We start from the raw sequence: 23834 nt of genomic DNA on the forward strand, positions 1-23834 counted from the left end.
TGTGGTGGAGAGTTCACTGGGAAAAGAACAGTTATTCAAATAAATTCTGAGCTCAGGTGTCTTTTGAAATTCTGCTAAGGCATTAAGGAATAATGGCACTCACTAACAACAACACATCAAAGGTCCTTTAAATACAGAAAAGGCCTTTGATAGTGTCGAATGGGATTATCTATTCACAACATTGCACAAATTCAGTTTTGGCTTAAATATATTCTAATGGATAAAACTACTTAACACCTGTCCAGAAGACAGTTTGTATTAACAACATGAATCCAGACTACTTAAAGCTAAAATGTGGTACTCAACAAGGGTCCCCTCTATCACCACTGCTTTAAGCAATAGCCATTGATCCATTGACTACTCCTTTGAAATACATCAGAGATAAAAGGAATGATCAGAGGACTCAGAGAGAAAATATCACTACACACAGATCTTCTTATTCTTCTTTCGGCTGCTCCTGTTTTGGGGTTGCCACAGTGGATCACCTTGTTCCATATCTTCCTGTCCTCTATATCCTGCTCTGTCACACCCATCACCTGCATGTCCTTTCTCACTACATCCATAAACCTTCTCTTAGGCCTTACTCTTTTCCTCTTGCTTGGCAGCTCAATTTTTACCATCCTTTTCCCAATATACTCAGCATCTCTCCTCTGCACATGTCCAAACCAATGCAGTCTCACCTCTCTGACTGTGTCTCCCAAACGTCCAACCTGAGCTGACCCTCTAATGTCCTCATTTATAATCCTGTCCACACCCAATGCAAATCTTAGCCTCTATAACTCTGCCACCTCCAACTTTGTCTCCTATTTTCTGGTCAGTGCCACCGTCCTTTCCCTTTCACTCTTGATGATAACTGTCTGTCATAAATTACTCCTGGCACTCTTCTCCACCCATTCCACCCTGCCTGCACTCTCCTTTTCACCTCTCTTCCACAATCCCCATTGCTCTGTACTGTTGATCTCAAGGTATTTAAACTCGTCCCCCTTCACCAACTCTACTCCCTCATCCTCACCATTCCACTGACCTCCCTCTCATTCACACACATGTATTCTGTCTTGTTCCTACTGACCTTCATTCCTCTCCTCTCTAGAGCATATCTCCACCTCTCCAGGGTCTCCTCAACCTGCTCCCTACTCTCACTACAGATCACAATGTCATCAGCAAACATCATAGTCCACGGGGACTCCTGTCTAATCTTGTCTGTCAACCTGTCCATCACCATTGCAAATAAGAAAGGGCTCAGAGCCGATCCCTGATGTAATCCCACCTCCACATTGAATGCATCCTTCACTCCTACCGCAGACCTCACCACTGTCATACTTTTCTTGTACATATCCTGTACAACTCTTACATACTTCTCTGCCACTCCCGACTTCCCCATACAATACCACAATTCATCTTGAGGCCTTTTGTCATATGCTTTCTCCAGGTCCACAAATATACAAAGCAACTCCTCCTGGCCTTCTCTGTACTTTTCCATCAACACTCTCTCCGTCCTCAGCAAACATTGCATCTGTTGTGCTCTTTCTTGGCATGAAATCATACTGCTGCTAACTAATCATCACCTCCTTTCTTAACCAAGCTTCCACTACTCTTTATCATAACTTAATGCTGTGGCTCAACAATTTTATCCCCCTGTAGTTACTACAACTCTGCACATCCACCTTATTCTTAAAAAATCAGTGCCAGTACACTTCTTTTCCACTCCTCAGGCATCCTCTCACTTCCCAAGATTGCATTAAACAATCTGGTTAAAACCTCCACTGCCATCTCTACTAAACACCTCCATGCTTCCACAGCTATGTCATCCGGACCTACTGCCTTTCCTTTCTTTATCCTCTTCATAGCTGTCCTTACTTCCTCCTTGCTAATACAATACAATGCAATACAATTTTTTTGTACAGCCCAAAATCACACAAGAAGTGTCGCAATGGGCTTTAACTGGCCCTGCCTCTTGACAACCCCCCAGCCTTGACTCTCTAAGAAGACAAGGAAAAACTCCCAAAAGAAAACCTTGTAGAGAAAAAAATGGAAGAAACCTTGGGAAAGGCAGTTCAAAAAGAGACCCCTATCCATCTGTTGCACTTCCTGATTCACTATCTCCACATCATCCAACCTTCTCTCTCTTTCATTCTCTTCATTCATCAGCCTTTCAAAGTACTCTTTCCATCTTCTCAACACATCTTTATCCTTGTGACAGATAGGGGGCGCTATCGCTCCCTTGAACCCTTGACCAAGACGTCAGACCACGGGTAAAAGTCCAAAAGTTGACTTTATTAATAGCTAGCAAAATAACCGCGCTTCACAGCGGAGAAGTAGTGTGTTATAGAAGTAATGAAAAAGAAAAGGAAACATTTTAATAATAACGTAATATGATTGACAATGTAATTGTTTTATCATTGACGCCCAGGAGGACCGGAGGAGGGCTTGTGCCTGCTCCAGACCGCGAGGGGGCGACCACCCTGGTTATGTTGGGGGCTACGGGTAGAGGGCTTGGAAGCCCAGCCCTGTAGCACCTGCGAGAGCGCTCCCACCAAAGACGAACGGACGGGCATGGAACCTGTGGCAGAGGAGCCAGACAGGCAAGTCGTGGGCTGTCGGTAGGGGGGGAGAGCGGTGCCGGTAGAGACCGACAGGACGCTCGAGGCGAGTGTCCAGGCAGTGCTTCTGGCCCTCCCTTTTCTCTTTTTACAGGACTGAAGCCCTGACAAGCGATGGAGCCGACGTCGTTCGGGACCTGCCCTCCTGGAATGGGCTCCGCGGGAGGACTCCCCACCGGAGAGCGGATGGTGCCCCGGCTGGCGGGGACGGTGAAGGGGAGAGCGGCGCGTTGGCGTCGGAGGGGGTGCCGAAGTAGGGTGTCCCAGGGTGCCGTGATGGACCCTGGGTACGTAGTAGGACCCACTCCGGGGACGTGCTGCCCTCTCGGGAAGTGCCGCTCGGACCGACATGTCTTCGCTGGCTGTGGGGCACTGTGATGCCTAGGAGGACCAGAGGAGGGCTTGTGCCTCCTCCAGACCGCCCTGGTTATGTTGGGGGCCACGGGTAGAGGGCTTGGAAGCCCAGGCCTGTAGGGGCCCATGGCCACCGCCAGGGGGCACCCCGGTACCTGAAGAACCCTGGACCTGAGCACTTCCGCCACACCAGGAAGTGCTGGGGGGAAGAAGACTGGGGACACCCGGAGGGATTCCGGGTGCGCAGCGGCACTTCCGCCACACTGGGGCGTGTCTTTGGAGGAATGCCAAATTCTGGCATATATATATATATATATATACATACATGTGTACATATATACACACACAAATATACTATGGGGTGCCAAACAGGCAAATACATTGATTTTGTGAATATAGTTGGAGTCAGAATATATAAAGTCAAAACTTGAATATATAAAGTCATTCCCAAATATATAAAGTCAAAACTTGAATATATAAAGTCACTGTCGGAATATATAAAGTCAAAACTTTTTGCACAGTGCACAAAGCACCCTCCTCTCCACAATACACATATACCAATAAACAATAATCACTAATAAACAATCTTCTACTCCCAGACGCGTTGCCACCCTTCCACCCAGCTCAGCTCAATGCTCTAGTGTCTCTTGCAGTCTTTTATAGTCCCGGAAGTGTTTCTAATCCCCAGTTCATGTGATCTCCTATCACTTCCGGGTCAGATAAAAAATCCTTTTCTTCACCCCGGAAGCACGTCATTCCTCTTGACCATGTGACTCAGATGTACTTCTGGGGCGTAGGGAAAATATTTTTTGCTCCTCCCTGCCGCTCCAACTAGTGGCCCCTGCGGTATCCATCAGGGCTGTGGAAGAAAACTCCATTGTCCATAATTCCCTGCTGATACTTGGGGCACCTCCATGCTGCAGGGAGGGCTCCACCTGGCGGTCTGGGGGTATTGGCCAGAATAACTGGCCGGCCATAGACCACAGTACTCCTTCCCCAGCGAAAAACCATGGTGTGAAGCGTCCAGCCCTGCTAGGGTCGTCTTCCTCCAGGAAGGTCCATGGGTTGGGCCTTGGCAAGGTTGATAACACATTTGTGAGAACCTAGAAGGAATTTTATAAAAATGAGTCATTTGTTCCTCTGTCCTCCTAGGACAACGTCGCCATACATGGCCCGGCCTGCGGCATTCATAACATAACCTTGGCCCCCCTGTTTGTATCCCTCGACAAGACTGAAAGCATTTGGGGAAGTCTGGCTCCGCCCTTTTTCCCGCTGAGTAGGAGTCCCCAGCCACCTCTGCTATCTCAGCACCCTTTTTTAGCTTATCAGGAGACCCCTTTGTCTCAGTTGGGATCTCCTTTTTATTCTGGGGCTTTCCCACAGTCTGAGTCTCTCTATGAGATGGAGAGAGACCCTTTACTGTTTACACTCCTTTAGATATATTTATGACCTGCTTCGGTGTCTTTAGGATCAGATCGTTTCAGGAGACAGCACCTTCCAGCTGCTCCGACTCAATCGACCCTTCCACCAAGCAAACGGTCATCATTTCAGCCTCTCTTGTAGGGCACGCAGCTACATGGCACCCGCTATGGTTTAAACTTAGGCCTGTGTCACTCTGCGTCCCTATTTCATTATATACGGTACCGGTATTACTCACATGTACCACCACATCATATAATACGGGAGGCTTCCGTTCGATTCGCCACAGATACTCATTTACCTTCCTTATTGTGCTTCGGCCGTCTCTCCCAAATCTCCGACGATCTTCCTTATCGCCGTCAGCATCTGTAAAATACTTCGTACTGGCTCGATTAATTTCTTCGAGTTCCCGCGCGTTAAAAGAGTTAATTAATTCGGCCAGAGGTAGGTTCACTTCCTTGTTCTCCTTACCTGCCAGCCGGGAGCCAATGAGCCCGTCCGCTGTCGGCACGTGCTCTGACGGGTCTCGCGGAGGCTTCTGGGAATTGGAGTTCTTTGTGTCTGAGGACCAGATTGCCTTCTTCGGCGGACTGTGGTCTGTCTTTATTAATTTGTTGACAGACCGATTAGCCATTTCCCGTCCCTTCTTACCTTCTTGCAGGGTGAGCGGTGCTTCGCTCTCCTCCCCCTTCGGAATGTCCGAGTCAGTCTTCTTGCAGGCAAAGTTGGAAGCAACGGGACGCGGACATTCTCCTTCCCACAATGCACCGGGTATGGTCACATGTCCCTCGCCGGCAGCTGACATGCGGAAGTCTCTTTTCGTGCTCGTCTGCTCGCACAGGAGCACACCAACATCTTCGAGGACGACTCCTGCCTCCCGTAGAGCTTCCAGATGGTCTTCTCCGAGGTACATGCACGGGACAAATTAGTTATTTTAAATGGAGTGTCCATTAAATCCCAGACAAGTACCTCGTGATGATCGTTCTTCTCCAGAGGCTCCTTTTGATGCGTGTGGCCACTCCGTAGCTCATCCCGAGCATCGGCCATGACGAACTTGGATCCTCCGCTGGTGCTGTTGCTTTGTTTGCTCCTTTTCTTCCCCATGACAGACTTGGTGAAGGTAGGTTCCAGCACTGTTGCTGCATGTCTGGACGTTGTCTTCTCGGGGTTCTCTGTCCACAGAAAATTTTTAAACAGGTCCTCTGCCAACTGGACAGTCAGAGAATCCTGCTGACTACGCCACTGTGACAGATTGGGGGCGCTATCGCTCCCTTGAACCCTTGACCAAGACGTCAGACCACGAGTATTCGGGGCACCTCCATGCCGCAGGGAGGGCTCCACCTGGCGGTCTGGGGGTATTGGCCGGGATGACTGGCCGGCCATAGACCACACCTTTTTGACCCTAACATGCTGCACATCTTTCCCAGCTCAGTAAATCTGTCTAGCCAATCGGCACATGTCCTCTTCTCCATCTTTAGTATCCAACCTCTTATACAACTTATCGTACGCCTTTTCTTTAGCCTTCACCACCTCTCTCTTCACCTTGTGCCTTATCTCCTAGAACTCCTGTCTACTTTCTGCATCTCTCTGACTATCTCACTTCTTCTTCGCCATCCTCTTCTTCTGTATACTCTTCTGTACTTCCCCATTCCACCACCAGGTTTCCTCTTCCTCCTTCCTCTGTCCAGATGTCACGCCAAGCACCCTTCTTGCTGTCACACTTACTACCTCTGCTGTAGTTGCCCAGCTGTTTAGTAATTCTTCATTGCCACCCAGTGCCTGCCTCACCTCCTCCCTAAACTCAACCTTGCAGCCTTCTTTTCTCAAGTTCCACCATCTAATCCTTGGCTCTGCCCTCACTCTCCTCCTCTTCTTGAACTCCAATGTCATCCTACAGACCACCATCCTATGCTGTCTTACAACACTTTCCCCTGCCACCACTTTGCAGTCTTTAATCTCCTTCAGATTGACTCTTTTGCACAGGAAATAATCTACCAATGTGCATCTTCCTCCACTCTTATGCTTCACCCTATGTTCCTCTTTCTTCTTAAAATATGTATTCACCAAAGACAAGCTCATCCTTTTTGCAAAATCCACTATCATCTGACCTTTTTCATTCTTCTCCTTGACACCATACCTACCCATCAACTCCTCATATCCTTTGATCCCTTCACCAACATGTTCATTGAAATCTGCTAAAATCACCACTTTCTGTCCCTTGTGTCACTTCATCTAACTCACTCTAGAAATATTCTTTCTCATCCATCGCACACCCAACTTGTGGGGCAAATGCACTAACACAATTCATCATCACACCTCCAATTTTCCATAAGCATTACTCTGTCTGGCACTCTTTTCACTTACAAAACACTCTTGACATAGTGTTCCTTCAGAATAATACCTATCCCATTTCTCCTCCCATCCACACCATGATACACAGATAATATGGTATTTTCTATATCAGACACACAAATATCTAATACGGTAAATAAATACAGTGTATACTTAAGAAATTGTCTCGGCAATTGTCTGGTAAAGCTAAATGAGTTGGCTATAAAGGATGCCCACTTCCTGGCTCTTTCCTTATGCCATCCCCTATACCACACAGCTCTGTACAAGGAACTTAGCTGTCTCCTCAAGATGTTCTCTAACTTAACCAAGGGGCGGTGTTTTTCCTTGGTGGCCTCAATATACTGCTTTTTATGGGACCTTAGTTCATTTCTGATTTTGTTAATCTTTCCTGCTATCTGATTCATCACATATAGAGTCCTGGCTGTTGTATTATCAGCTATGCCAATTCTGTCCACTGCACAGCTAACAATGAATGATGTGATTGTCTATAGTCTTCAATCCATATCTTCCTTTGCTGTTCCTTCTAGCACTCTGTCCACATCCTCATTGAACTTTTGCCAGACTGCCATCTCACAGGTCTCAAGCTACTTGGTCCTTCACCGAAGATCTGCATAGTTCCTCCTGTGTCTCACAAGGGTAATTAACTGTGTGTTGTGACATTATCCCTCCTTCAAAGCACTTTTTCTGGTCTGATGAGCTTTTAGAACTTTGCTGTTCTTAAGGACCTTTATTTATTTGCATACCATCCTCATAATCGATTGTCCATTGCCATTGGTCATTTTCCTTTGATATGTCCTAGTTTGGTGCTCAATTCTCCTGTATTGCTGTGTTGTCCACTGCCTCTCTAGTCATCACCAGCCTGTTCGTTGTTGTCAAATAGTCTGTTCTTGGTCGTTATTGGTTTACCAGCCAACTGATATGTAGAAACATCTCTTGATTCTCCTAAGCAAATCATCAATGATGTTACCTGGGTTCTTCGGGTGTTTAGTGTCTTTCAACATCAGATACCCTTGCCTGGCCAATCCAGTGTTGGTTTATTAAGCCATGGCTTCTGTTCATCTCCCCAATGGTATCCTCTGGTGATCCAGACATTTTGAAGCCCCTTCCTCTGTTTCACAATTTAAAAGTAAACAGCACCCTTGGGCATGTAGCATTTTAAAATTCCCTATTGTTAGGGCTCACCACCTATGGGAGGGGCCAAGGAGGTTGGGTGCAGTGTGAGTTGGGTGGTGGCCGAAGGCGGGGACCTTGGCGGTCTGATCCTCGGCTACAGAAACTGGCTCTTGGGACGTGCAATGTCACCTCTCTGAAGGGGAAGGATCCTGAGCTAGTGCGCGAGGTCGAGAGGTTCCGGCTAGATATAGTCGGACTCACCTCGATGCACAGCTTGGACTCTGGAACCAATCACCTTGAGAGGGGCTGGACTCTCTACCACTCTGGAGTTGCCCCGTGAGAGCGCCGAGCAGGTGTGGGCATACTTATTGCCCCGACTCGGAGCCTGTGCATTGGGGTTTACCCCGGTGGACGAGAGGGTGGCCTCCCTCCGCCTTCGGGTGGGGGGAAGGGTCCTGACTGTTGTTTGTGCGTATGCGTCAACAGCAGTTTGGAGTATCCACCCTTTTGGAGTCTCTGAGGGGTTGCTAGAGGGCATACCTTCTGGGGATTCCCTCGTTTTGCTGGGAGACTTCAATGCTCACGTGGGCAATGACAGTGAGACCTGGAAGGGCGTGATTGGGAGGAATGGCCCCCCCCTTATCTGAACCCGAGCGGTGTTTTGTTATTGGACTTCTGTGCTCGTCATGGATTGTCCATAACGAACACCATGTTCAAGCATAAGGGTGTTCATATGTGCACTTGGCACCAGGACACCCTAGGCCTCAGGTCGATGATCGACTTTGTGGTCGTGTGTCGCCGGACTTGCGGCCATATGTCTTGGACACTCGGGTGAAGAGAGGGGCGGAGCTGTCAACTGATCACCACCTGGTGGTGAGTTGGCTTCCATGGTGGGGGAAGATGCCGGTCAGACCTGGTAGGCCCAAACGTGTTGTGAGGGTCTGCTGGGAACGGCTGGCAGAGTCCCCTGTCAGAAGTAGCTTCAACTCCCACCTCGGCAGAACTTCAACCACGCCCCGAGGGAGGTGGGGACATTGAGTCCGAATGGGCCATGTTCCGTGCCTCTATTGTTGAGGCGGCTGACCGGAGCTGTGGCCGCAAGGTGGTCGGTGCCTGTCGTGGCGGCAATCCCCGAACCCGTTGGTGGACACCGGCGTGAGGGATGCCGTCAAGCTGAAGAAGGAGTCCTATAGGACTTTTTGTCCTGTGGGTCTCTGGAGGCAGCTGATAGGTACCGCAGGCCAAGCGAACGCTGCTTCGGTTGTTGCTGAGGCAAAACTCGGGCATGGGAGGAGTTTGGAGAGGCCATGGAGAACACTTCGGACGGCTTCGAGGAGATTCTGGTCCACCGTCCGCGCCTCAGGAGGGGAAGCAGTGCAGTGTCAACACCGTATATGGTGGGGATGGTGCGCTGCTGACCTCACTCGGACGCTAGGGTCGGTGGGAGGAGTACTTCAAGACCTCCTCAATCCCACTAACATGCCTTCCACGAGGAAGCAGAGCCTGGGGACTCTGAGGTGGGCTCTCCCATCTCTGGGACTGAAGTCACCGAGGTGGTCAAAAACTCCTTGGTGGCAGGGCCCCGGGTGGATGAGATACCGAGTTCCTTAAGGCTCTGGATGTTGTAGGACTGTCTTGGTTGACACGCCTCTGCAACATCGCAACATCGGGACAGTGCCTCTGGATTGGCACCGGGGTGGTGGTCCCCTCTTTAAAAGGGGACAGGGTGTGTTCCAACTATAGAGGGATCACATCCTCAGCCTCCCTGGAAAAGTCTATTCGGGGTTCTGGAGAGGAGGGTCCGTCGGATAGTGAACCTCGGATTCAGGAGGAACAGTGTGGTTTTAGCCCTGGTCGGAACAGTGGACCAGCTCTTCACCCTTAGCAGAGTCCTGGAGGGTGCATGGGAGTTTGCCCGACCGGTCTACATGTGTTTTGTGGACTTGGAAAAGGCATTCGACCGTGTCCCTCGGGAATCCTGTGGGGGGTGCTCCGGGAGTATGGGGTACCGGACCCCCTGATAAGAGCTGTTCAGTCTCTGTACAACCGGTGTAAGTCGAGCCCGTTTCCAGTGAGAGTTGGACTCCGCCAGGGCTGCCCTTTGTCACCGATTCTGTTCATAACTTTTATGGACAGAATTTCTAGGCGCAGCCAGGGTGTTGAAGGGGTCTGGTTTGGTGGACTCAGGATTGGGTCACTGCTTTTTGCAGATGATGTTGTCCTGTTTGCTTCATCAGGCCGTGATCTTCAGCTCTCTGGATCGGTTCGCAGCTGAGTGTGAAGCGGCTGGGATGAGAATCAGCACCTCCAAATCCGAGAGCATGGTCCTCAGCCGGAAAAGGGTGGAGTGCCCTCTCAGGGTTGGGGGAGAGATCCTGCCCCAAGTGGAGGAGTTCAAGTATCTCGGGTCTTGTTCACGAGTGAGGGAAGAATGGAGCGTGAGATCGACAGGCGGATCGGTGCGGCATCCGCAGTGATGCGGCTCTGCATCGGTCTGTCGTGGTGAAAAAGGAGCTGAGCCGTAAGGCAAAGCTCTCAATTTACCAGTCGATCTACGCTCCTACCCTCACCTATGGTCATGAGCTATGGGTAGTGACCGAAAGAACGAGATCGCGAATACAAGCGGCTGAAATGAGTTTCCTCCGCAGGGTGTCTGGGCTTTCCCTTAAAGATAGGGTGAGAAGCTCAGTCATCCGGGAGGGGCTCAGAGTAGAGCCGCTGCTCCTCCGCATCGAGAGGAGTCAGATGAGGTGGCTCGGGCATCTGATCAGGATGCCTCCTGGACGCCTCCCTGGCGAGGTGTTCCGGCACGCCCAACCGGGAGGAGGCCACGGGTAAGACCCAGGACACGCTGGAGGGACTATGTCTCCCAGCTGGCCTGGGAACGCCTTTGGGATTCTCCCGAAGAGCTGGAAGAAGTGGCCGGGAGAGGGAAGTCTGGGCCTCTCTGCTTAAGCTGCTGCCCCCGCGACCCAACCTCGGATAAGCGGAAGAGGATGGATGGATGGACCTATTGTTTTTAGAGTTTAGGGGGCTTGTAACCACAACTAATTAGGATTATATAAGCCACACATTTAGACCAAATTGACTGAGCTCAACAAAGTTTCAAAAAATAAAACACAATGTATTTTAAAATATTTCATGTCTACAACACACAGACTATCAGAGCATGTTGCCTCCAGATAACAATATCATAATTCTCAAGTTTTATTTGCAAACACATCACATATTAAATCATATAATTATTTTAATGAGCATTTTGATTGTCATTATTTAGCTGTTAGGCAGCTAAACATGGGACATTTGCTTACTGGTTTAATTCCTGGTTTCAAAAAAATAATAAAGAAAATACAAAAGAACATCAGCTGCACTTCTCACATATTATCTCCATCAGTATACTGGGCCAGGGCCCTACCTATGCTCACTTCAGTGCTGCATAACGTGTTATTTTCCTTTCTACCTTTAACTTGCAATATCTCCTTTTAAAAGTTCAATAAACATTTTGTATATTTACTACTAAATCGTTCAATAATGCCTTGCTAGGACATGATAATTCTGTAGCGAAATATTCCTCAAAAGTGCACTGCATCAATACTTTAATAACTAACCTCAATTCATGTAAAAATCATAAATGTAAATAGATAGTGTTTAATAAATGTGAATACTTTAATTACCATTTCACCTCTAGATGAGCAATTTATTAAAACTATAAAAAAAGACTATAGATTAAATAAAGAATATGCACATAGCGGCGCAAATACAAATAACTTAATTTTCATTTCTAATACCCATAATGCTCCTACAACTCAGTTGTGCTCTTCCAAGACCATAAATATGGCCTTATTAAATGTTAGAGCATTAACCAACAAAATGTTTTCCATCAACAATCTTATTAGTGATTTGAAAATCAATTTTATTGCATTAGGTGAAATGTGGCTTAGCTCTGATGGTGCGGCTGTTTTAATTGAATCTGCACCTCCTAATTACAGCTTTACTCATGAGGATCGCCAAGGTAAGAAAGGCAGCGGTTTAACAAATATTTAAAAGTGTAAAGATTTCGCCTTTGGTGCATTCAAGTCCTTTGAGTATCTTGCCATATTTTTTTCAAGGAGTTTCTCAATCTTTAGGATAGTCCATGTATAGACCTCCTAAATAAAATGTGTCTTTCTTTGAGGAATTCTCAGACTTATACTGTAATTACAAACTATGACACATTTCAAATAGCTGGCAACTTTAATTTTCATATCAATAATCAGTATTACCCAAAAGCAAAAGAATTCATGAACCTCCTGGACTCTTGATTTGAGCCTGCACGTTAGTCAGCCAACACACAGACCAGGGCACACGTTGGATTTAGTAATTACTAAAGGACTAAAAGTTGATGTTAGGGAGATCGTGTGTATTGGTTTATCAGAACATCTTCTCTTACTATTTAATATAGAAATAATGATAGAAAAGGCGGCACGGTGGCGCAGTGGTAGCGCTGGTCGCAGTTAGGATCAGGTTCTCCAAGTTTGCATGTTCTCCCCGTGTTGCGTGGGTTTCCTCCGGCGCCGGCTTCTCCCACAATCCAAAGACATGCAGGTTAGGTGAATTGGCGATTCTAAATTGGCCCTAGTGTGTGCTTGGTGTGTGGGTGTGTTTGTGTGTGTCCTGCGGTGGGCTGGCACTCTGCCCAGGATTGGTTCCTGCCTTGTGCCCTGTGTTGGCTGGGATTGGCTCCAGCAGACCCCCGTGACCCTGTGTTCGGATTCAGCGGGTTAGAAAATGGATGGATGGATGATAGAAAAAAATTATGAGAAGCATATTGTTAAAAAGCACTTCTTTGATTCATCTGCAGCTTCAAAGTTTTGTGGAGGACTGCTGGCTTCCCATGCCGGTCCGCACCCCCAGGCCGCCAGGAGGAGCTCTCCCGACAGCAGGATCGTGACCCGAGTTCCAGCAGGGCCTTATGGACTATGTATTGTTTTTACACAGCCCTGCTGGATACCTTGGGGACCACCGGGAGTCGCTGTAGGGGGGCTCATGGGCTCTTGTGTGCCCTATAACCCGGGAGTACGTCACGGTCATGTGACAGGAAGGAACAACGCGTGCTCCCGGTTGAAGAAAGGACTGTTTGCCCTGACCCGAAGGAATAAGGAACTGTGGACTGTTGGGACAGGAACACCTCCGGGTCAGGGGCTATAAAAGGACGGTGCCTCAGTCCAGACACTGAGCTGAGCTGGGAGGTAGAGGAGCAAGTGTCTGGGCGAGGAGGAGTGATTAGTGTGTTAGTTTATTGATATATGAGTAGTGTGGAAGGTGCTTGGTGCACTGTGAACCAAAATAAAGAGTCTTGGACTTTTACCTGGTGTCTGGAGTTGTACCTGAGGGTTCAAGGGAGCACTAGCACCCCCTACTGCCACAGTTTACAAACATTCTAAGCAACCAGTCCATTTGTATTGCTTACTACAATAGTGAGGATAATGTAAATAGTAAGGTGGAAAATTTGAATACTAAAGTGAGAGCTGCCGCTGACATAGTCACTCCTGAAAATACAGTTCTTCCAGCACTATTACACCATGGAAGACCCAAAGAGTGCCTGATCTAAAGAAAACATGCCAGAGAGCTGAGAGTAAATGGAGATAAACTAAACTGATTATCCACTATGAAATATTGAAGGCTGAAATAACAGAATATAACAACACAGTCTGTCTTGAGAGGCAGTGTTATTTCTCTAAAATTATAAATGACAATGGTAGTAATCTGAGAGTTTTATTCTCTACAATTGGTTGTCTGCTAAACCCAGGTCACTAAATGGAATGACTCCAGAAAACATCCAGTGAAACTTGTGAGGCCTTTACTATATTTTTTAATCACAAAATGAATGATATTAGAAATAATATAGTACATTTCCCCAATACTGATCTTCTTACTCCATTTTAAACAAATTAAATTCTTTCACCAGGATAGATTTACCTGATTTATATAAAATAATGTCTCAACTGAGACCCTCCACCTACGTCCTTGACCCAATACCATCAAGCTTTATCAAAGAAGTTTCCGGCATGCTAATTGATAGTATTCTTGACATAGTAAATTCATCATTAGATATGGGGGTCTTCCCAGACTGTCTTAAGACTGCTGTAGTTAAACCCCTACTTAAGAAAAATAATCTTGATTCCTCTGCTTTTGAAAATTTTAGACCTATTTCTAACCTGCCTATCTTAAGTAAAATCCTAGAAAAGGCGGTCATTATGCAGCTAAATTATCACCTGAATAAACATTCTGTTCTTGACAAGTTTTAGGACAAATCACAGCACAGAAACTGCACCCATTAAAGTAGTAAATGACTTGCGGGTAAATGCAGACAGAGGCCATTTATCTGTTCTCATCCTCTTAGATCTGAGTGCCGCATTTGATACCATTGATCACAATATTCTTAGAAATTGCCTTAGTCAATGGGTGGACATCTCTGGAAGTGTCTTAAATTGGTTTGAGTCTTACTTGGCAGGTAAAAAATTCTTTTGTTAGAAACATTACATTAGGATTAAAAGTCAAGACCGAGGTAAAGAATTTAGGGGTAACCATTCTCTGACCTGAATTTTAAATCACATACTGTATTAATCAGAATACTAAAACAGAATTTTTTCACTTAAGAAATATAGCAAAAGTTAGACCTCTTATAAAATTGCAATATGCTAAGAAATTAGTTCACGCTTTTGTTTTCAGTCGACTAGATTACTGTAACACACTCCTCTCAGGACTACCCAAAAAAGACATCAATTGATTGCAATGAGTGCAAAATAGAGCTGCCAGAATCTTAACTAGGAAAAGAAAATCCGAGCACATCTCTCCAGTTCTGATGTCACTACATTGGTTACCTGTGTTTAATTTAGAATTGACTTTAAAATACTGTTTATGGTTTACAAAGCTTTAAATAATCTCGCTCCATCTTATATTTCAGAATGTCTTTCACCTTTCACTCCAAATCGTAACATTAGATCTTGAAATGAGTGTCTGCTTATAATTCTAAGAGCTAAACTTAAAAGAAGTGGTGAGGCGGCCTTCTGCTGTTTTGGGTGGTCTCGTGGCCTCGGAACCCCTGGCGATTTTTTTTTTTTTCTACAGCTGTCTGGAGTTTTTTTTTTGTTTTTTCTTTTCCTCCCTGCCCATCAGACCTTAATTTTATTCTATGTTAATTGGTGATCTCTAATTCTATTTTTTAAATTTGTTTTGTCTTTTTTCTCTTTCTTCATCATGTAAAGAATTTTAAGCTACATCATCTGTATGAAAATGTGCTATATAAATAAATGTTGTTGATGTTGGCTTTCATCTATTTCTCATGAGTAGGGGCTGAATTATCTTGACTTGATTATATGGAATGTTACATGCTTTTCCTAAATTCAATAAAAGACAAAAATAATAAAAAAAAATTGTGAAATCCCATGCATAATGAATTTTAGGAGTAATTTTTGCTAAACTGTACATGAAAAGAAAAAACTGTTTCAATTATTAATTATATATAAAATTCTCTTAATAGGAGAGATATGGTCCCACATTGCTCTTACAAATTTTAAGCTATTTACACCATTCATATGTTGGTTATATTTCTTATGTATTAAGATGTCCAGTTATTTTAGATTATGTTATTGTCCAGAAGCACGTTCAGTTTTGTACCTCAGTATTCCTAGGGTTCTGATTCACCAAATTACTTCTTCTCCTTCTGAGGCAGATTGTGATTGTGTAAAAGTGTTCCTCTTGTCAAGAGGCCATAAGTGCACCAGACAAGAGAAGGATAACCCTACCATGCCCAACCTGTAACACTTGATCCACACTAACAATATAAACCATAAAGAGTCAATACAGTGACAGCTCTCCTCCTGTTCAAATAAAGATGTGGTACAAAGGAGTGCTCAGTCAGAAAATGCATGCCACAGAAAAAAAAAAAAATAAGAAGAATTAAAAAAAAAATTTTGGAACACGACACCGAGGGATCAAAAAATAAATTTTTATGTCATCGTTATTGTCACCTTCAATGACATGGCTGTTATGGTCAGCTTATGTTTAAATTACTTTATCTTTGTCTTCTTGAATGCTTTTCATTATTACTCATTGTGTTCTATTACTTTTATGTTTACATTATTTTATTTGTTTATTTATCATCTGTACATTATTTACTACTTAGTTACTAGTGCCTGTGCTTATTAAAGACCGCACCATATGTGTGCATATAGGATTAGTTTAAGGGCTCTGGTGACTGTGATTCAATGCCGCTCCAGGGGTTGTCTTTGTGTCCTAATTCCTTTTTTCTTCCTCCCTCCACAGACCAAAACACTGATGGCTGTAACCACCTGGACCTGATTTTTCTTGCCAGAAGTACTTAAGACTGGAAGATCCACCATATTCAGATAGTTTATTTTAAGAACTCACATCTGAAAATATATCTCCACAATTATTGTGTGTTTTCCGTTATTATTTTGACTTCAATTATTCCCGGTCACCAGGGTGATGCCCCAAAACTTTATTGTGGTCTGTCTGATTTCTTACATAATTAAAAAGTATTTGCTATCTCTAACCCTACGTGCACCTTCATCATATGTAATGTTATATTCACTTTATAATGTGAAGCAGAAGTGAATTAAGCTGATTATGTTTTGATAAATCCCATACCCTGGATGTACAGACATGGCTAAAGTGCTTGTAGCCCTTTTTAAAGAATCACAATTTCTCGTGAAACAATTTGAAACTGATCAAAAATAATTGGCATCCACCATTCATTATTCCATATTTCATAAATTAAATTTGCTACTTTTGATTTATGACATTATTTAAAAAAAATAAAACAAATGCTGATTTTTCTAACTGCGTGAAAAAAGAATGGAATCATTGAAATATATTAGGGCTAATATTACTTACAGTGTGGACCATGGTGAAAAAATAAATTCCCTTATGAGAAAACAAAAGTTGAATCTGTTCCAGTCAGTAATGACCCAATTTTATACAGCAGCCACTGAAACCATCTTCAATTCTCCTACAACAAACAGTTTTAGCAATGCAGCTGCTCATTCAAAATGTAACCTACAATGTTATTCAGGTAGCAGAAGGCACTCTAGGCCTAAAAGTGAACTTTATTTAGGGAATACATAAATAACAGATTAGAAAATAAACAGTCAATATTGCCTATGGTTATTGACTGAGCTTACCCAGGAAACCATTGATTCAAATTATCCATGCATCCATTTCTTAACCTGCTAATCCCAGCAGGCATCTGGAGCAAGGCAAGAACAATCCCTGGACAGGGTTCAGTCCACTGCAGGATGAACACAAATAAACATACACACATGCATACTGTATACAGACTAGGGATAATCTAACAAAATAAATTCACTTAACATGTTTTAAATGTATTAGCAACATTAAAATAGCAATAACCAGTTAGCATGCCAATAGCTTCTTTCCTCTAGATCTCCAAACGCCTATATCCAACCTAAATTATGTATATTTTTAAAGACTTGGAACTTAATAATACTAGGCATAGGGGGTAGCTCAATGGAATGTCTTCATGTTTTAAGCATTTATTGTGTTTGTGTTTTTCCTTCACATTATCAATTGATGCTATTACAGTATACTTTGTTGTATGAGGAGTTACATTTTATTTGAACATGGTAGTAAGAATTTAACTGAATATTTTACACAAGTCAGTACTATTACTGTGCATAATTACAGGGATGATGACATACGTCATATTTTGTATGTTACTGTTGTTCTTCTATGGCAGCTTATGACAGCGTAGTTTATATTCTGCCTGAAACTGCCAGTTCCTAATGATCCTTAATTGGATTAGGCCAGTTTGAGAGTGTTACACATTTTATACCCTCTTTTCAGAGACAGTTGAAAAGTTGAGAAACATTGCAACATTTTAGAAAGTTGTTCTTCACCCAAACAACCAATAGATGTGGAATAAATTTCATTCAAAAAAAAAATTGTCATTCAAAAAAAAAAAAAAAAACAGGTGAATAGGATGGACAAGTTTGTTGGGCTAAATTACCTGTTCTTGTTTCAAAGTTCAGTGTTCTAAGGATAAATTTCTTATTTTCACCTTGCAACCATATCTCCCCCAGTGTCTTCTTTTTCATTTGGCTGCACCAGTTAGTGGTTTCCACGACAGACAATTTTTTTCCATATCTTTCTGTCTTCTGTATCTTGCTCTGTCACACCCACCACCTGCATGTCCTCTCTCACCACATCCATAAACCTTCTCTTAGGCCTTGCTCTTTTCCTCTTACCTGGCAGCTCTATCCTTAACATCCTTCTCCCGATATACCCAGCATTTCTCCTGCACATGTCCAAACCAATACAATCTCGCCTCTCTGACTTTGTCTCCCAAACATCCAACCTGAGCTGACCCTCTAATATACTCATTTCTAATCCTGTCCATCCCCATCACACCCAAATGCAAATCTTAGCATCTTTAACTCTGCCACTTCCAGCATTGTCTCCTGCTTACTGGTCAGTGCTACTGTCTCCAACCCATACAACAATGCTGGTCTCACTGCCTCCCTGTAGACCTTCCCTGAAATATCCCAGATCCCAATGGGTTTCTTAAATGTCCAGCTTGCACTTCTTAGGGTTAGCCATCAACCCCTCCAGCCTCAAACTGTCAAGCACCACCCGAAGGCGGATGAGATGAAATCCCCAGTCATTACAAAAAATAACTACATCATCAAGATAGGGCACAGGATCTGGTCCATCATCCATTGAAAGGTCAACAGTGCTCCATGGAGACCAAAAAGAAGCGTTGTAAATTCAAACAACCTGTCTGGAGTGGCGAACATGGTCTTCTTGCAACTGGACTCCTCCAAGTGTACTGGTCAATAACCCTTCGTGAGGTCTAGGGTTGAAATATATGAGGCCTGTCCTAGCTTCTCCAATAGCTCCTCCACATGCAGCATTGGGTATGAATGAAAATTGGAAATCTTATTCAAACTCCTAAAATCAATACAGAACTGAACTGAACATGTACGACAGGGCTCCATCACTCGCTTTTGCTCAGACAAATCACTCCTATCTTGAGCATCTGCTGGACTACGTCGTGTATCACCTTCCTTGTTGCCTCTGGCAGGTGATATGGGGGCAACTGTACAGTTACACCAGACAGAGTTATGATCTTGATTTTGTGTTCCGCAATTTTTGTCCAGCCAAACATGGCTGAAAAGACGTATGAGTTTCTCTTGATCACTGATAGCAATCCTGCTTTCTGATTGTCAGTTAAATCATCCCCAATAGCGACTTCGGTTTGGGGGTTCGCTGCAAACATGACCAGGACTTTGTGGCGGCCTTGACACTCCTTTAAAAGATTAATATACAAAATTTGTAACGGTTTCTGTCACGCAGGAATCCTGACTTTATAATTCACTGGAGACATACGCTGTTCTATCACTTGCCATTCAGCCTGAAATTTATGCAGATGCAAAATGATCAACACTGTACATTCATTGAATGACGGAACTAGCTATTTTCGGTTCCCAGTGCAACTTGCTAGCATGTCAGAGCTGAGTATATTCAATGATGTACATTCATTGAACAACAGAACCGGCTATAGTCGGTTTCCAGTGCAACTTGCCAGCACGCCGGAGCTGAGTATAGTTGATGCCATACAATCGTTGAGCATCATGACCACTGCCGCCCTCTAGCGAATGAGCATCACTGTCCCTGGGATTCAGCCGCTGCACTAGACTAGCCCCCCAAGCATCAGCGTTGGCTTCTGTGTGCTTGCGTGCATCCAGTTCAAGCGCAGTTGGCTCTGTGATTTATTAATTTCATCAATGGCGTCAGTTGCACCTTGTAGTATTAAGGCTACCAGTAGGCCTAGGAGAGGTCTTACGGGTAAACAAATTTTGGAAGAAATTTTTCATGATCCTGACAGTGACAGCGAGAGTGATAGTGACACATTTGACAGTGATGTGAGTGAAGTTGAGATACAAACTCAAGATGATGAAACAGCAATCCATTGAATAGGGATTGCAGTCACCAGCCGCAAAAAAGGCAAAAGGAAAAGCAGCAAAGCAGAGACCCTGAAAAAAAACATTATGTATTGTAAGTGCCACACTTGGTCCAGAATCACGTGTACATAAGTGGAAACCAACAACTGCTTCAGAAATTAGACTTTTGCTTGGAATGTCAATGCTGATGGGTATCATAGGCAAACTGATTAATAAAATGTATTTGTCAATGTCAGTGCTGTTAGCTACTCCAGCATTTGCTGCTTTACTGCCAAGAAGCAGATATTTTCTGATCTTGAAATTTCTTCACCTCAATAACAATGATACTATGCCAGAAAAGGATAGTGCAGACTCTGATCGTCTGTATAAAATTTGAGACGGTTATGACACCTGCACTTTCCATTACACATATCCCAGGAATAGAAGTGTGCATTTATGAGAGCATGATAAGCTGGTTCGGGTGTGGCTTTCACACTTACCTCCCCAGTAAATGTGCAAAGTATGGCATGAAAGCGTACAAGCTATGCGAAGACTTTGGTTATACACATCGATTCCAGTTATAAACTGGAAAGTCATGCACAAAGTCAGACAAAAATAATCTTACACAGTTGGATTGTGTTGTCCTAGACCTGATAGGTGGCTTGCTCAATGAAGAACGTATTATGTATATGGAAAACTACTTCAACAGTTCAAAACTGGCACAAATGTTGCATGAGCAGAAAACTCATTTTGTTGGTACACTCAGAATGAATCGTGTTGGTGTTCCCAAGGACTTGACTAAACTCAAATTGAAACCTAGCAAAGTAAAGTACCGTACATGCTACCCCATAACAATATTTGTCTGACATGACAAACATAATGTAAATGTTATAAAAATGTTACATGACACATCAACAGAAGTGGTGACAGGAAAAACAAACCAGGAAACAGGGCAGCCAATCAGAAAACCAATAGCAGTTCTGAAATACAATAAGCTCATGGGATCTGTGGACAAGTCACATCAGATGGTTCTGTCCAAAAAACTCTCAAATGGATGAAAAAATTATTCTTTCACTTACTCGATCTATCTGCAACAAATGCATATTTACTGCACTGCAAGCAGGTGAAGAAAATAAAACATACAGAGTTTGTGAGGCAGGTTATCGAACACCTGGGGCCTCATGTATAAACAGTGCATACTCACAAAAATGTTGCGTACAACATTTCCATGTTCAAATCGTGATGTATAAAACCTAAACTTGGCATAAAGCCACGCACATTTTCACAGTAGTTCCAACCCTGGCGAACGAATTCGTTTGGTTTTGCAAACTGGCAGCACCAAGTGTCAAAGCAGTGCTTTTGTTCCAGTGTGGTTTCCCTTTCTTTTTTAAGATCCACATCTCTGACGTGGCTTTATCATATACACTGAAATTAACCGCATGTTGTTTATTAGTTTAAGGCATCTGATTGAAATTAAGCTGTAACAATATAATTGTCCAGGGCAATCTTTTCCAAATTCCATAGCTGCTTTAGCATTGTTACTCTCACTGCACCTTCTCCTTTCAGCTGCTCCCGTTAGGGGTTGCCACAGCAGGTCATCTTTTTCCATATTACTTTTATTTATATCACTGTACCTGAGTGTGGAATCACAGCTGTACAGCAGCTGTTCAGAAAGAGAATTATCGGTATACAGCTTCTAGCATTTGCTGCCTCAGCCAAGCTGCCTATTTGAGCTGTTCTCATGCGACAAACACTTCAGAGCCTTTCCTGGACGGTCCTCGCAGTTCAGAAACAGTTTCATCCCAAGAACTATAAACACACTCAATCAGTCCTTCAAGTGCTCCTTGTAGAACTGTTTTTACTTATAAGTACAATTACCTCACTGTAAACTTGCGATACAGTTAAAATATTGCACAACCTGTACCACTTTATAAAGCATGTATTTACATATGATGATGATATCATTTTTAAGATGACATGAGCAAAATATGCTTATTATATTATACAGATAAAACTTTAACTTCATTTAAATAATCTATATTGTTAATAATTAAACATGTGAGAACACAGAGCCACAGCACTAGCGAGGAGCTGGCACTCCGTTCATGGATTGTTCCTGCCTTGCGCTGTATTCTTGCTGGGGCTGGCTCGACGCTGGAAGGATAGATGGATAGAATAATTAAACATGTAATATGAAGATGTGTCCCTGTTTTTTTTTTTCTTTTCTCTGTACCCTAATAAGCTTTCATATGCCACTCAGACGGTGGGCTACGACTTATCTTTTCATAGCGACTTTGATATCTGACAACTTTTTAATTTCGGGGCACTGTGCGACTTTGTGAACTTGAATTTTTGACTTTATCCGACACTCTATGTCACTTGTCTCTTGACACTGTGTGACTATGAGCAAGTTACCCAGCCACTTACAATCTCTCCCTTTTTCTCTTTCAGGCCCCATCTCTTCTGACCAGCAGCAAATGGAAGCACAGAGCAGCAGAGTCTCCCACACACACATAGCTCTTCACAAACACCAGAGTAAGTTCAATTGGCATAAAGCCGACATCTGACAAGGATAAGTAAACGGCAATTGGAAGTCGAAGTTGATCACCCAGTGGATGGTGGATACTTGAAGCCAATGATCTCCTAGTGATTCAGCTGAATGCAGAAAGCAGTATAGAAATTTTAGAAACTACTATTGAAACAGAGAAAATGAACTTTGCGCAAAACGTAAGTTCCATCTGTTCTCTGCCCATCGAGGGCACGTTTATATGTTGTGTGTCCTACTGCATGTACAGTGCAGGTTTTCCAGCCAACAATGTAGACAGCTTCACCTGGCAAAAGAGTTTAGTTAATTTATAATTGGTCAGGATAATGCGCACATTTAATGACTGCATTAGGTTACCTGATAACAATTAGGCAAACCGAAAATTGGATTGACCCAGTTTGTTTAGACAATTCAGCTATTTTCTGATTCGGCTTCAGTCTCTCCAGGTCCAACTTTAGTCAGTGCGTGGCCGAAATCAGCACTGCTAAATCAGCCATAGGGCGAGTGGGTAATAGCAACACAGGGTTCTAAGAAACCAAAATTTAGTCCCGGCACCTAAGTCACCAATTCAGACCCAGAACAGATTCTTAGCACTCTGCAGTGTGCCTGTGGACCCAGAGAACAAGAAAGTGCTCAAAATTGGCAATTCCATAGTGCAGAATGTTAGAATTCCAAACTATGTTAAACCAGCAGTTAAAATTAAATGCCTCCCAGGGGTGAGGATTTCTGACATAGAGACCCAATTGGATCATATCACCGACGGTGAAGTATCTACCTTACTGCTGCATGTTGGCATTTATTTACAGCAATCTGAGGTATTAAAGGGGAACTTCATCTCTCTATGCACCAAAGCTAAAAGAAAATGTAGGAATTTAGTTGTATCTGGCGCCTTACCAAGATTATATAGAGGGAATGTGATTTATAGCAGATTACATTCCCTTCACTGTTCGTTAGAAACCTGGTGTGTAAATAAAAGCATAGCCTTTGTGAACAATTGGGATGATTTTTGGGAAAGGCCTGGATTTTCAAAAGAGATGGTCTTCATCCTAACTGGAGGGGGTCCTTTGTATTATCCCAAAATATGGCAGCAAAACTCTCTGGCTGACTGATTAGAACACTGTCCAGGCCACAGACTTGTGATCTTAAATCACAGGCTGTTGTTTATCCCACCTGTTACTCTGTTACTTTCCTGAAGCTGTTACCCATAAAAAAAAAAAAACCCTTTGCTCTGATTACCGCTTTTCACACTCTTGGCATTCTCTCGATGAGCTTCAACAGGTAGTCACCTGAAATGGTTTTCCAACAGTCTTGAAGGAGTTCCCAGAGGTGTTTAGCACTTGTTGGCCCCTTTGCCTTCACTCTGCTATTTTGAGGAAACTAGAATATAAAACATGTACTCAGTTATTTCACCTTTTTATGTTAAGCACATAACTCCACATGTGTTCATTCATAGTTTTGATGCCTTCAGTGAGAATCTACCAATGTAAA

The sequence above is a fragment of the Polypterus senegalus genome, chromosome 4 (genome assembly GCF_016835505.1).
Source record: "Polypterus senegalus isolate Bchr_013 chromosome 4, ASM1683550v1, whole genome shotgun sequence".
Classification (NCBI taxonomy): Eukaryota; Metazoa; Chordata; class Cladistia; order Polypteriformes; family Polypteridae; genus Polypterus; species Polypterus senegalus.